Source organism: Gobio gobio (assembly GCF_949357685.1).
Source record: "Gobio gobio genome assembly, chromosome: 2".
Lineage (NCBI taxonomy): Eukaryota > Metazoa > Chordata > Actinopteri > Cypriniformes > Gobionidae > Gobio > Gobio gobio.
The window spans coordinates 67,379,853-67,392,678 of NC_137098.1; the positions used below are offsets into that span (position 1 = coordinate 67,379,853).

Here is a 12,826-nt window from a genome sequence, read left to right on the forward strand (position 1 = left end):
CATATACAGGAGGTTATTAGGAATAGTAAATATTAATTATAATACATTTCAACCTTCTGCATTTGTTACTCAGATCAAAACGCCCTCACCCTGAAAAAAAAAGGGGATTGAGACTGAAAAATGCGATTCAGATTCATATCCTTTTCCCACGATCCTAACGTGTGGACACAAATTTGTAAAAATACGTTCTCTTTGATACATTCTCTAATTTTAACGCACAATTTATTCAATATAAGATTTTGCATACATATTTTGAGTACATATTACACAATATATAAAATATAAAAAGGGTTTCTCTAATTGGCCCATCTGAGCCCAGTGTAATCTCGGTACTCTAGATACTGACCTCCACTCCTTATGGTTTTGTACTCCTGTTCAGAATTTTTGGTCGGAGGTTATAGAGAAATTGTACACTCAGGGAATAAAATACCATTGTCTCCTTCAGTCTGTCTGTTGGGATTATTCTCGGAGACTGATGTAGCACCACATTATGTGAAATTAGTTTACATTGCTCTAATTTTAGCTAAAAAGACAATTCTCCAAACATTGGAAAACGAAGCCGTCTTTAAATATCAACCATTGGTTATATGTATTACTAGAACATATGGAAAGGATGACTTCTGTAGCAATGAAGAGAATTAGATCTAACACGGAAATGTGGTCACTTTTTATTCGTTTTTTTTTTTTTTTTTTTTTTGGAGTGGAGTAGTGATTGTCTCTATTAGAGTGATGATCTTATGTTTTTTTTATTTTTTTTTTAGGCTACATACATTTTTAATATATTGGGTAACTTCTTTAATGTATGATTGTATATATGGGGGAATTATCCTGAGAAACTGGCATCATGTTATTGCTTTTGTTTATTTTTTTGTATTTTTTTTTTTTCATGTGTTTGTCTGATTTGTGCATTGGAAAAAAATTACAGTGACATCACATGGTCTATATATATATATATATATATATTTTTTTTTTTTTTTTTTTCTAGTGAAGCCATTTTCTGTATTTTTGATGCCAGTCTTACATTTGATTATTTTGTACAGAGCTGTTAAACCATTTTTCACCTCAGAAACATAGCAGGATTTCGTCCTATGCTAAATTTCTCTGTAGCGGAGAAGCTGATAAACTCATCCGTTGGCTCTCAGATATATTATAGTAAAGCCCTTTTAGCTTTGCCGCTCATCACTTTTAAACTCATAAACTAATCTCATATTTTTTTAAAAACTAGCATTTGCTGGTTTAATTTAATTTTTTATTTGTGCTGTGTATTGCTTATGTTGTTTACTTCTCTTTGAGAAGCTAGTTGTAAAGACGCTATATCATTTATTATTGTTATTAATATTATTAGTGAGCATTTATGTTTAACACATCACCTGTATCATCAATTAGTGCCTGCGTTTTTTCAAAACAAGATGATTTTTTCTTATATTTCATACGGTTTTCTTTCATTTATTTCATATATGTAGTTTTTAGCTTGAAGTGTGAGATAAAGTCATATAAACATGATTTTCTTTGCGTGATTTTTATTATTATTAATTTTTTTTTTTTTTTACATTTTTTAACCAAAGGTCACAAGATGTTAATTATTATTATTTTTTTTTATCTTAGATTGTTGTTATTCTTATGAACTAAAGTAATGACCATATGTTAAACAGTTCATGTCATGGGTGTTTTCAGTTTCTGATTCTCTGATGCTGTGACTAAACTGTATAAAAACTGATATCAATAAAAATTAATTGAAATCTTAACTGTGATATGACTTTGCAGTGCATTATAAACTCTCAGTGAACAGCATGTAGTCATTAAAACAATACTCCATTCTTGAGGACATTTAGTGTCTTTAACATCCAATATTGAATATTAAGTGTGCCCAACTAAGCAAGCCAGAGGCGACAGTGGCAAGGAACACAAACACCATCAGATGACAGAAAGAAGAAAAACAACCTTAGGAGAAAACAGGCTCAGTTGGGTTGCCAGTTCTCCTCTAGCCAACAGACAAACAGTGTCTGATTATGATTCAGGCTGCATCACATGTCAGAATTCAGATCGGGATTGGTAGCATTCAAATATTCATCTGGTTCTTTTTGCTTGATGATCAATTCATCATGCCAGTATGGAGCTGAAGATGGTCATATGGTCTGTGCGGAGGACCTGTCTGGTTCTTGTGGTCTCTGCTGAGGATCTGAGCCAATGGCTGTCATGTTAATGAGGCTTTCACAGGAGATTGTGTAGACATAGCCTCTACTGACATTCAGGGCTGCGATGTGGTCGTGTGGAGGTGCAGGCGTAGCAGCTTTCCTCTGAGCCGGTAATAGGAGTGAGAGCGTACAGAGTCCATGCAACGGATGTAAACAGTGTCTTTCTTTATTGTGCTCCAACTACATTGCTTCCAGTTATAGGTCCAGGTGGTGTCATTCTTTCAAGTTCACAGAATACATATCTCAAGTCCATACCTTGCAGATACAGCACATACTGTCCAGCACTATAATCCCAAGCATGGTCATGATGAAGCACGTATTACCACGATCCTGTACGGTCAAAAACTGTGTGCTTCTAATACACACCTGTTGTCTCATTAACCAAATGCCCTTATATTAGGGTGACCATATTTTGATTACAGAAAACCAGGACACTCGGCCCGGCAATGAGACTCGAAGTTTACTCAAAGATTCCTTATTCATTTCAATACATTTAAAGTATGCCCCCTCTGTATGGATAGAAAATTGTTATATTAGGGCCAGGACAGGACTAACATACCATGCCAGAGCGCCACCCAAAGAACAAATATATAATAGCATAAAAATGGCGCCTACACACCGGCCCCTTAATTGTTTATTGCAGGAAGATATAACAATTACACAAAACATTCATAGAGGAGCCACAACAAATAAAGCAACATTTAATCATAAATTCATGATATTGTTAATGAAAGGATCGGTTTTGCTGCTAAGACAAAAGCTGAGATCCAAACCCCAGCCATAGAACAATACAAGTCACTAATCTTGAGAAGATCTCACAGAAACTGTGGGACACCGCCCTAATCAAACCTCCCCCCTCCCCATTTTGCCCTCTCCTTGCCCTGTTTCAATTCACCAAATGGAGATATACCAACGATGATGTACCTTGTGAATGTATTATTTTATCCCTGTCATATTTGGTGTCCTTTTAAAGGTCTCGGTGCGAATGGTAAAATTGTCTCAGTTTCAGTGCAGTCACTGGGAGTATTAGAAAGATTGAAAACTAATGAGAATTCAGTTCTCCTTTTTGAGTGGTCTCTTCAAAGATATCTGATCCTCTCCCCCAAAACCAGGTGTTTGTGTTGCAAATATTTACAACCCTTTTGTTCTGGTCTGACTATTTAAGGAAGGGTAACAGAGCTGCCATTTGGGAAACATTCTGCAGCCAGAATCCCCATGTGGTGCTGTGAGCCTTTGAAACACTCACACACACTGCGTGTATTGTGCCAGACATGATGACTCTTACTTTGCGATTGTGTTTTATGTTTCTACGCTGATCAGTAATGTACAATAAATTTGAGTTGAATTCTTTTTATTTAAGTTTGTCTGGCCACAATAAATGTTAATCTTGATTTATTCTGTATCTTTCTGAAATCATTATTTTAGTAGTGTCACATGCGGAGTAAGTAGGAGTTACCTGATTTCTGACTGCCACTGTTATTATAAGTTGCAGTTTCCGTGACTATCACTAAAATTACACGTTTTGTTATGAGTAGACGTGTGACTCTCTTAGAGGTAAAATAGTTCACCCTGCAATCCTCTGTAATATCAGAACTGACTAATCTGTGTTCGTGAGATAAGCGACGCTTAGCCTCTGTGCGACTTCGGGTCCCATGGTGGAACGAATATTTGAAAATAAGAGATACTATGAAAAATCAACAACCTAAATTAAATCACAACTAATCTTATGTTCAGCGGTTAAGTTACAAACATAACACATTTAATGGAGTCACATAAAATTGGAGTCAGATTTAAAATTAGATATCAATAAATTAAGAGAACTAACGGATGGAGTTGACATTAATCATAAATTAAACCACATGAGTATGAATAATTTACCTCCAATAAAAAACAAAGCTTACAGGTTGTTCCAGAATACTACTTTGGTTTTAATCGTTACTCATTGGTATTAATCTGTATGTAAACCTTTATCATCTGGAAGGACTGTTAACCCTAAATGAGTTTAAACAGCTTCATGTGTGTGTCTATGGTGGATGTAGTAGCTTTGTAATTCCTTCTCTTAGAGAGGTAGATTGTTCAGTAGATTTTGCACCTTAAAAATCCAAGCAAATGCCATTTTCTCTGCTTTGAGAAAGTAATTGGAAATATTTGATGTACCTTGCAGGATGACAGCAGTTAATTTAAGATCTCGTTTTATCTCTATATCGTCATCATTAATATTGTGTTCTTCTGTTGGTAATGTCCAATAACCTTCCTGCATTATCTTCTCAGTTTTGGATTCATGGTGAATGGAGAAATTAAGTTCTGGACCTAAATCACTTATCTCCATCTCTGAATGTTGATTAACTTCTCCACTGAGCATCACATCTGACTTCAGAATGTCTTCAACTTCAGGAAGTTGCACAAGTAGTAGCTAGTAGCTCATTTTGGATTGATCTTTGTTTCTTAATCTCTTTTACCTTGGATTCTTGGTCAGTAGCTTCTGATTCTGCAAGTGACTCTTGAATTGTTCTTAAATTATTATTCCTGTATATCTTGCATCTGTGTTTCAATTATAAGAGACTTATCAACATGGCATTCATCAAACACTTTTACATTAGACACAATAAAATTATTTTCATCCAATTATCCTTGTGTCTCAACTTCTTCCCGATCCACTTCTACTTCAATACTGTCTTGAATTTGACTTTCCAATGGAAAAAGTGATCGATTGCCTTCCACAATTTGCATTGATGTATAACAAGTGAAACTCTGAGAAAACACAAGTTCCTGATTCAAATTTCCATCAGACCAACATGGTAACCAAAGGAAACCCACATCCTGTCTGTGAAACTCCCCTGTGGTTTCACCAAAGCCCCTGTACAAGACACTGCTTTGCGGTTTTCCTTAGCTGGAACTAAAACAGCAACATCAGTGGCAAAACTATTCCTTGTAAATGTTTGGCGTGCTTGGCTTTTAGATTTACCTGTGCCATGTTTGTTCTGGAAATCTCCAAACAAGACGCCATCTTAACTTGTTTTTCAACAAACGCAACATTGTGTGAGAACTTTGTCTTGACTGGATTCCATGATCTCTCAAACCTTAGCTATCTATTACTCTCTCAGCTTATACTGTAACTTTAATACAACAATTTTCATGTTGCTAGGCATGTTAAGTCTTTAGGCTGCCCCCTAGTTAACTGCTTGAGGAAATACAATCATTTTCATAGTTGATAGTTTTCTCCTTAATACCATGTTAATTCACTCATGAAGGGAATATACTGCAATGGGTCACTATCAAAGACTGGGATCTCCCTTTTTGGTAAGATATGAGGATTTGCTTGCTGTTGAATGAGATAAGTTGTTAATTCCTCTTTTTTTTCAAGACTTCAAGCAGGGGATCACCCTGAGGAGGAAAACATGTGCCACTTGATGGACTCAGATATTGCCTTGTTGCACTTGAGCAGAATAATGGAAATCAGATCATTCAGATGTGTGGAATATTTGTTGATCTTTCCGTCCTTGCAGATACAGCACATACTGTCCAGCTCAGTCCAACACTTTAATCCCAAAAGCATATTTAACCATGATCCTGTACGGTCAAAAACTGTGTGCTTACCTACCAATACACACCTGGGCTGTGTTCGAAATCGCCCCCTATACCCTTAAATAGGGCACTATTTGAGTGAACATCCATTTTTAATGGTGTCCGAAACAATAGTGGACGTATTTGAGTGCACTTATTCAATCCCACCATGCACCGCAATAACGAGTGTACATTAGATGTACGCGCTGGAGAATATGCTTGTTCGATGCCCGATCGGCGTATGACAGCAAAGTCCCGCGAGAGCATTTCGAGAGCAAACGAGAAACAACTCCTTATGCGTTTGAAACGTTCACTCACTCAACCAGACGGTGTACTCTCAACGCACTGAGAGTCGCGCACTGAATGAATGAACTTACCGCTGTCCGATTCGCCCTCATTCTCCATTACTCCACTACTCCAAAAACGAGCCAACAAGCTTAAAGTTAACCCTATAACTTTTTACTTGTGGCACTGAACTTACTTGGAAAGGGGAATAATAAAGTAACTAATAAGCATTTAATTAAAAAATAAATAATAATATTTGTAGTAGGCCTATATATTTCATACTTTATAGTAGGCTACTATTAATATTATGGGCGTCAGAAGCAAAAAAAATGTCGGTGGGTCCTTTAACAGAAACATTTTACTGGAGTAGATGCAATTTACAAAAAATATATTTAAATATATCGGCTTGTTTAAACGTCTGGTTGAGGAAGACAGACCTACAGAAAACACAATCTTCATCAGCAGCAATAGTGTAGGGGTAAGACGCATGATGTTAAGATCTGGCGCGAATCGATCAGAGGTTCGAATCCGCCTTTTGCCAAACTCGCACTGATCCTTTTTTCCATCATATATCAGATCGGAAAGGATTTTTATTTTCTATGAATATGAAGAAAATATTAGAAAAGTGAAAATAAAGCTACTAACGCGTTTAATCAGTGTTTATCAGGGTATGTAAACAGACGTGCTCAATTAGAGACGATAAGTGAGTGGGCCCAATATCATTGGTCTTAAAAAGTGTGTGAGTCGATGCCATCTCCTGGCGAAACGCAGGAATTCATTCAATGCACGGCGCGACTCTCACAGTGCATTATGGGTATTCTCTAGCCGTCGAGCATACATCGGTTGCAAACTCGTTATTGTGGTGCATTGTGGGATTGTATGAGTGCACTTAATAACGTCCACTATGGTTTCGGACACCACTAAATGGCTGTTCCCTCAAATAGTGCCCACAGCTGAATCAATCATCCATCAATCTTCCGAACCGCACTGGTCCAGCCCAATATCATGCATACAGGTATAAATGATCCTTTTTAAGATGATTATTATATTGTTTGATTAAGGTTACATGCTAGTTTCCGTAGCAGAGTTCAGGATAAATCTTTTCATTATTACTGGAGCTGCCAAACAGCAAGCACAAACTGCAAAAACGGCAGCCTTTTCGGCGACTTAGTGTCCGAAATCACTCACTCGTTTTCGAAGTGGACTATATCAGTGGACTAATGTAGGGAATAGTGAATGAGGGTATAGGGGGCGATTTCGGAAACAGCCCTGGTGTCTCTTCTTCTTCTTGATTTTTTATGGCGGTTGGCAAACAACTTTAAGGTGCATTACCGCCACCTGCTGTTTAGGAGTGTGGGTCAAGCTCGCACAGCCCTTTTCCTAATACCCCTTAAACTGCTTAATTATTTTATCTAACTGGGTACTTTTCAAAAATTGCATTAAATGAATACATTTGTAAAATGTTTGCCAACTCAACCTTCATCTTTATTCTTTTAAAATTGGAAATCAATGTTCTCCTTTCACTATTATACTTTGGACATTTCATTATACATGCTCTACAATGTCTTCTTGATTACAATGTTCACAAGTTCCTGTCTCATGTTCCCCTAACCTTGGAATAAAGAGAGACTATATTACCATAGATGCCATTCTTCTTACGATGTAACAAGTACATTGGGTGTTATAGGAAGTGTTCCTGGTTCCGTTTGACCTCATTTGTACAGCCTAACAAACTTTTAACTGATTTAAATAAGATGTATAATGTATAATGTGTTACATGTATTCCAGGTTAAAGAGATGTGGCAGTCCTCTGTAAACTGTCCCCAGTCTTATGCTGTAGTGTACAGAAAAATAAAATAAAATGCATGTGCTGAGTTTATTTTCTAATGTTTTATGAATTGTAAATGATCTGAGTATAAAGAGGAGAAAGGTTAATTATGGCACTATCTGTGGGAATTTACTGGATTAGGATTAACATGCATTCATATCATTTCAATGGAGTTGAATTAGATTTTATTATTTTCCATGATTAAAAAATATGACTTTTATAAATATGCTACCTCATATAACCAGTTGTTAAAAGGGTAAACAAATTAAAATATGAAATATTTAGATTTTTAATTGTTTTAGATTATTTTTAATGCTTGTTCATTCTTATTTTATATGATTTCAAGTCATCCTGAGGCCCTCTTAAGCCGGGTGCACACTGTGCGATTTATAATAGTCCTTTACGTTTATTCCTTGTCAGACTGTAATATAGTCAAGGCGCGCTAAAAACGGACACATGCAAGAAAACTCATCCAGAGTTTTATATCATCAATTAATGACGTGTTCAGTGACAGTGAGCTGCATTAAGGTCCTTTCACACTGGACGGTCATTTGTGCAATGGTTTTATTTTTTGATCAGCTGTTTGTGTAATGAGTGCTTACACACCGAACGCGAATGTGCTGTGGTGAAAAAACTGTTTATTTTTTTCGCTTCAATATCGATTTGTTTTAACTCTTGCAGCAACAGAAAAGGCTTCAACCAATCACATTCAAGGACACAAAGGTCACGAAATGTCCAGTTGATGTCACTAGCTATTCAATCAACATTAACCTTTGCCTGGTATTGCATTCTCACTTTCAGATTCCATCTGTAGTTGTAGTTACAGGTGTACAGCTGCAGCTGTGTTTGCCCACTGTAGGCTACAGACAGCGATAACATCACCTTTTGAGTTAAAACTTGTTGATTTTTTTTCTAAACCTTGTGTCCATGACTATGGAAAGTGAATGTGTTTCCGTCAGTACGTCTGTGGCACTTAAATGTTTACATTGTGACTCAACTGGAAACAGCTGCTCCGGATCGATTGGTTCCTGAAGTGTGTGTTTGTCTCGTCAGATGCGCTGCTACTTTCTCTGGAGGAGCTTTTCAATTGTCCCACGGACATTTGAAAGTAAGTGTGGAACCGGCCTTGATAAAGTTAAAGCCTCTGTACAAGATTAACACACTCCCCTTCACACTCTCTGTTCTTTAAGACTGGGTGCACCCAAAACCTTCTTTTCGGTCTTTTAAATAAAATGAAAAGCTCGTCTTCACTGGATGATGAAGTGTCCGTGTCAAAGATGTCACAGACAGTCAAAAATTTGTGTCGCGGCTGATGTGAATGGTTTTGACGCGAAGTATTCGCACACAAAATATTTTCTTTTCCGCTTCGCTTTTTCGTTATGCATCTGGTGTGAAAGGGCCTTTACACGCAGGACTGAAATGGTGGCTACAAAGAAATCTCTAGCACTCATTTGGTCATAGTTTGTCTTGAAAAACGATAATTTGACAGTCGTCGTCATAGGAGAAGTCACACTGCAGAATTGTGCGCCAAATCTTCTGACAGAGCCAGAATTTCGTCTGAGATCAAATTTGATTGCAGCGGTCCAGGGCCGTGCAGAGAGTTCTTCAGGGGCAGGGGCTCAAATGTAAAAAAGGGGCAATATGTAAATATATATATATATATATATATATATATATATATATATATATATATATATATATATATATATATATATATATATATATCCTTATGCTCATCAAGCCTGCATTTATTTAATCAAAAATACAGAAAAAACAGTAGCCTAATATTATTACATTATGTTCTTTTTAACTTTTTATTAATCAAAGAATCTTGAAAAGAGTATCACAGTTTCCATCATTGACATTAAATCTTCATATTAGAATGATATATGAAGAGTGTGACACTGAAGAGTGGAGTAATGATGCTGAAAATCCAGCTGTGATCACAGGAATAAATTATATTTTAAATTATTTTAAAATAGAAAACCATTATTTTAATAATATTTCACAATATTGCTGTTTTTTATCAAATAAATGCAGGCTTGATGAACATAAGAGACATTATTTCATAATGCTGCATAATATTCAAAAATGGGAATGTAATAAAGTCCTTTCACATCACCATTTCGCCAGCCTACACTTCACATAATAGGCCTGTAGGTGCCGGTGGCACTTGGTTTTTGTTAACTCTGATAGTTTCATGAAATCGTAAACGGTGTATCAATATACATAAATACAAGTGAATTTAACACTACTTACCATTAATGCGACTTTTGTTGCTGCATGGTTTTGTGCAGGGATTTGTTTGTTGTCAGTTAAAATCCATTTTGTCAGTGATGCAATTTATAAAATGAGAAAAACCGCAGGAAATCGTTCCACAAACGTTAGTTTGTCTGTCCACGTAATTTTCAACCGATTTATGAATAAGAACAGAAAATGACCACTCCACTTCACATCGCCCAATAGAATTTGAACTTGCTTTGCCAGATCACGATTGGTTGGTGTATATACACGACAAACGGACATTGGTGAATTGTGTAATACTTAATATATATAAAATATATAATATATAGATTTGTAATTAAATCAACACATTAGCTCTGATTATGGATGAAAAAAAAATATTGGTTTACTTTATTCCCGTCAGGCCACACACTCTCTGAAAGGACCATATTTGGCTCGAGAGTCGTTTCCGAACAGTGGAAAATCAGCTGTCAATCAAAACGCACGCAACCCATAGCAACGCGTTACGGCAACGCCTCAACAGAAATTGTCTTACTTTTGAGCCGTTCGTTACTATTGTATACATTGTCATGTTATAATAATCACATTTATTTAGTTTTATTGACCACGATATTATCATTGATATTTGTCTGAGAGGGGCACTTTTGATTCATTTTGAAAAAGGGCAGGGGCTCGAGCACCCAAAGCCCCCCCCCCCCCTCTGCACGTGCCTGCAGCGGTCATTAATCGGCTGCCGGTGAACATGTCAAACTAACGATCAAAGACTTCAGATTTTAGTTTAGGATCAGAGGAATCTTTTAGGATTTGCAAAATTTGTCTCAGACGGCCAAATCATGGCCAAAATCGCACAGTGTGCTCCCGGCTTTAGAAGTGTGCTAAGGACTAAACACTGCACTAAACAGATCACATGGAAAAAAGTCACACGCTGAAAGAAAAGCCATAATTTCAGAATGAATATGGGCATTCCAGTATAAAATCAGGGCACATTTCATACACAGTGGCAATTCAAAGTGCTTTACACAGAAATGGATTTAAAATATTCATAAGAGAATAAAATAGGGGCTTTCGGTTTAACAATATTTGTCAAGTAACTGTATTTATGCAGTACCCTTGCAGACAAATCTTCCTGGCCTAACTCCAGGGATAACAAGATCACTTTCCCGTCACTCAACCTCTTCCACCCAGACAGCCTTAACAAAATAATAATAATAATAATAATAATAATAATAATAATAATAATAATAATAATAATAATAATAATAATAATAATAATAAAAAAGGATAATTAAAACAGTTATAAAAATAATTAAAATAAATAAAAACATGATACAGGTATAAAATAAAATAAAAAAATGCAATGAAACCAAAAATAAAAACAAAGTTAAATTGAAACATATAAACAGATGTGTTTTGAGTCTGGATTTGAAAGTGGCTACTGTTGGAGCACATCTGGGCTGCGTTCAACCCCGACAAAACTTTGCAAAACGTTTTTTAAATGGAAACGGTGGTGCGTTGAACACCCTGTTCTGATGACGCAGGATCTGCAACTACGGCAGCTGAGAAGGACATTCTTTGTGTTCTTTTTGAATAATTTTCGGAGCCTGATGAAATCGGTATAAACACGTGTTTAATACTGCAAAACATGCTCGATGTTACAGTCACTGCCCTTGCTTTCAGAATAAAAGAGTGAAGGGATTTGTGGAAACTGTGGTTCCTAATTATTCAAACAAATACATCCAACATTTGCCTCGCATTCCAGGATGAAAAGACAAACATGTCTTCTAATATCTTCAATATGTTGCGTATACCGAGCTGCACCGAGCTCCAGACTTTACTTGGACCCATTGTGCGAACTGTCTCTTTAACTCTGCACGGTTTATATACATGTTGCTGCTGATTGGGCTGACATTTTTGACACACACACCAAACAAGAGAGAACGTATCTCAAACCACATTGCAGCCCGTTTCCAGGAAACATGTCGTTCAACCCGGAAACCATAGCAAAACGTTATGCACCGGTTTGAGCTTGAACGTGCCCAAGATCTCCAGTTAACTCCATTCCTTAAGGGATACTTAACAGTAAATTCCCCGGTGTTATATTAACACCACTGGGTGTTCATATGGGAACCACCAGCAGGGTCTTAAAGTAACACTGAAGCAGTTTTAGAGTTAATTAGATATATAAGTGATTAACTGAGTTGTTAATTGAATTGATTGTTTGATTATTGAAGACATCTGATGATGACGAGCAGAATCACTGAAGGAAAGACAAGAACTACAACTGCTTTGGTAAACACTGTTACAAAGACCACAAACTTGCATACAAAGTCGAGAATCAAACTGCCCAACTAAATGAAACACTGATCACCATAATGGTGATGTTGTGGAAATTTTAACTCTTTATTGGTGAGATTATAATGAAACCCAATCCCACTTGTCTTCAAAGTATTTTTATTCTTGCAAGAAGGCCATTCACATACAGGAAAAGTTTCTGCAGAGAAGGGCAGCCTCACCCAGTGCAGGCTGCCTAATATAGATCACTCACCCAGTAAAATAGATCACTCACCCTACCCTGCTTCCTGTCTTCCTGTTACGTTAATAAAACTGAAGATCTCTGCCATATAAGGGGCCAAACCATCTCTCATTCTCTAGGCCCCGGACAGAGGAGACACTTCTAAGAAACGGCAGGATGTAGACTTGTGACACCTTT

The 12,826-nt window shown here is 36.7% G+C and overlaps 1 protein-coding gene across 1 annotated transcript in view; it reads left to right on the forward strand.

Annotated features, from left to right (window-relative positions):
• Positions 1–12,826, forward strand: part of LOC307120608 (histone H3.2) — a gene marked incomplete at its 3' end in the record, with an annotated part of 447,270 nt that overhangs the window by 91,085 nt on the left and 343,359 nt on the right. The window lies entirely within an intron of this gene.